The 3,742-nt window shown below is 38.7% G+C and overlaps 1 protein-coding gene across 1 annotated transcript in view; it reads right to left on the minus strand.

Moving 5' to 3' along the window:
• Nucleotides 1-3,742, minus strand: part of LOC105624829 (tyrosine-protein kinase Dnt) — a 24,633-nt gene that overhangs the window by 9,092 nt on the left and 11,799 nt on the right. The gene's annotated exons all lie outside the window — the stretch shown is intronic.

Raw genomic sequence — 3,742 nt, forward strand, 5'->3', positions numbered from 1 at the left:
AAATCAACTAACAAATTTACTAAGAATTAAAGAACACGTAAGATGCGATTTTAAAAAAAATAATAATTTTATAAGATTTCCTAAACTAATTTAGAATTTGTCTTTATTTTGCAAAGATATAAATATATCAATAAAATTTTATTTTAAAATTTTTAAAGAAATTTTATATGTTCGTTATTTCTTAAGTAGAATTTTTGAAATAAAAAGAATAGAGAATGTGCTCATGATATAAAATAAAAATGAATATTGAGTAAATAAAACGAGTGAATGCTTGCATAGCGTAAAGGCGCGAAACCAACCGCGAAATTTTGCGGTGTGACGTGTCCTCCGCTGTCAAAATACGATATTGAATAAAGTTGACGGGTGCAGCTCCAAGACTGGTCGAATAAAAGACCGAATCTTGAAGTGCCAGGCCCATACAGAATTGCCTTCAAACGAGATCTGTCACCGGAGGAGGGGACCAAGAAGGGGGGGGATGGTTCTGGGTCAGAAACCCAACACCTTCCGAATATGAAATCCGGTACGAATATAACGAGATCCTCCCGTGGTGAGGTTTTTAAAAGCAGAGACCCGAGGCAGACAGGCGAAATATTGGTAGAGAAAGAGGGAGAAAGAGAGGGAAATGCAGATGGTGGCGCAGGTCGGAGGAACAGGAAATATTGGATTCACGCGACGCCTACTCACAATGCAGTCCGCACGATTTTCAGTCGATTCCCGTTTCATGCCGTCGCGTTTCATACATCAATAGCGTGAACGATAGGATGCCGTGGATAGAATATTGAGAATGGATCTATTATCGAAGGTAACGAGATTATAAAAGAATTTACTTATAGACTAATATTCATAGTCAAGTCTTATTTTAAGAACATCTTAAAAATAATATTTTAAGATGCTAATACAGCTCTTTAATTGATTCATGATCACATCTTAAGGCTGTACTTAAACTAGTCTTAAATATCAGACTCGATTAAATGAATATTGCAGGCCATAATAAGAAAGAAATACTGTTTTATTTCTCTCTTATTATAAGACGGTGATCGTGATATTGAGAGTTGCATGGCTGCTGTCTGTGCCAAAAATCCATCTACATCGAATTTTGATTTGATCATCTCTCAAAAGACAAATCATCAAGTATCTTTGTTATGACAATTTCTTCTGCTATGGCAGTTCGGATTCGGCGTTGAAAATTATCTCATTTAATCAATAGACACACACATCAATAGACATACAGAAGAGGTCATCACATCTCTGACAAGAGATAACGGACTGAGAAGAAGAAAAAAAAGACTGTCAGTAAGACGAGACTGTTAGAAAGAATTATTATGTCGTTTTTTGAAATGTATCTATTATTTTGTCTTTGTTTTTTACTTTGTAATAGATTGAAGTATCATTTCACAGGAATGTCTATTTTATTTGCGACGTCGATTCTGTTTTCGCACAGGGGTGGTTCGCAATTGCATCCATCACGTGACGGAAAGGGTGATAAATCTCGATATTCCGAATCTGAAAGTCGAAGTCGCTGCAGACGTTATGTTCAGCGTGCAACGAGCGCAAAAGCCGCACTGACCATGATTTATGACAAATTCCGCCCCGCGCGTAAAGACCGAAGTTTTCTGAGGAAAGTCCGGTGTTAACGTGCTCCAAAAATGATTCGCGAGCGAGGTTAACGACCAGATCAGCACCAGCTGGCATATACGCCGATATCTCGGCTCGCTGCCTCGAGAGATCTAATAACGCGCTCGCATCTGTATGCGTACACGTACGCCGCATGTGTACACGCAATTTCACGTACACAGGCACGCGCGTACGTGTTGCTGCTGCCGCTGCGCGAGATATTTTTCACTTTCGCCATCACGAGCAAACGACGTGGGCGTCTGTACACAGGGTGACTCAGATGCCACGCCCTTTCTCCTGATTACGGATCCTTTATCCGAACTTAAAATAAATTTCCTCGTTAATATCGATTTTCAACAGTAAGCATCTTAATAGTCGAGTCAATCAAATTTTTATTAAGATCAATTTATTATCTAATTATGTAAATTAATAAAATTGATAAAAAAATTATATATCAAGTCATATATATCTACATGTGATTATTGATGCTTTAATATTAAAATCATCTCCGTGTTTATCTTTTTTTAGAAAATATGTAAATTCTGAGACATCCCGCGTACCTGGCGCATTCATGGCCACATATCGCGACTCCCTCATCCACGTGCAAGCCGAGTGCATATATATAATGCAGGAGGCTGACTGCTTAGCATATATCGAACGGCTTCCCTCCCTCTGTGCCGACAGGGGTCTCCTGAATAACCCATAAGTCCTGGACAAGTTCTGAGCGTCGTTTGTACACTCTCTCCTACTGCCTTCCCTACCTCCTCGACCAACATCGAGTTCTCCTCTGTCTTTTAGCCTGTTCCCTGCTGTCTCTTCCATCTGCTTTCTCTTACTCCCTGAGCTCTTCTCCTCGGGCCATAGGTTAAATCCAGGAAGGCGTAACTTCGCACGACATCAGTTATAAGTCACTCCAGAATAACATTAAAGAGAAGCAAAGATAGGTATATAAGATGCAAACAGAAGAAAATTTAGGGGGAACCTTTAGCTAGGCTGCCGTTTCTGGGATCGTTCAATGGACCTCCCAACATTGCTTATGATCTCCGGAAGGATTAAGGAAAAGTCGTTCGACAGTTCAGTGTATTCTTTTATTTTAAAATCTCGTTCGTTAGTTGTAATACATTGACGGATTTATAAAGTTTGTGAAAAAATGGGATAATGCATGAATGCTTCGTCAACAAACTTGTTTATATTTTTATTTTTACGAGACTATTTTTAGTGTTCACGAAAGAAATTTAATCCTCTACAGACGACATGAATTTTAACTTTCCTATCACAACAGGAATCTTCGAGAAACAGAATAAATTTTTTTATTATCTCGGATTATATAAAAATTTGAAAGAATTCCGATATACTTGTCAAAACTTTAATAATTTTCTATCATTATAAAAATCGGATTATATTTTATTTATTTTTTATAGATTTAAATTTATTTATCAAAATAATCATGGTGCCTTAAAATACTCCAGTTGCTGGTATAAGATTAATATCTCTAGGAAAATTTTGTTGATAATATACTTTTGTAACAGTTTTCCTTTTACGTGTACATAAAATATGGTAAAAGTATGGAGGTACTGCTAGTATATTTTAGGCAATATATACACATTCTGTAAACGTTATTCATCATCAAACCGCGAGTCATCCATTATGATCAGGAGTCCATTCTTACTGTGGTTACATTCAGAAGTGGCAAGTATTCCCGAACAAAGCGCATCGTGGCGTGGAATAAACTCCGCATGGATCCTGCGAACGATGCATCATACATAACGACTGCGGTTTAGGTTTATTTGTCGAAGGGAGAGAATAGTAGCGAAGCAGAAACCAAGCAAACGTCGCCGGACCAGGATGCAATTCTGGCATCGGAACCTAAAATAATATTATTCGCGAGGCACCCTCGTGGTGGTTGCTCGAGATGTGACTGTATAGTACGTCGTTATATCGGACACCAGCCTCGATCGTTGATGCGACTAAACAGGGGTTGACAGATGGGTGGGCTGATTGAGATGTCGTCGGTGCTACGACATATGGCAGCACTAGCTGGCAATCAGGACTTGGACATGAAGAGGATTACGACAACTGGATTTATCACGACAACCGGCTCTCTCTCTCTCTCTCTCTCTCTCTCTCT

The sequence above is a fragment of the Atta cephalotes genome (assembly GCF_000143395.1).
Source record: "Atta cephalotes unplaced genomic scaffold scaffold00090, whole genome shotgun sequence".
In the NCBI taxonomy this organism is placed as follows: Eukaryota; Metazoa; Arthropoda; class Insecta; order Hymenoptera; family Formicidae; genus Atta; species Atta cephalotes.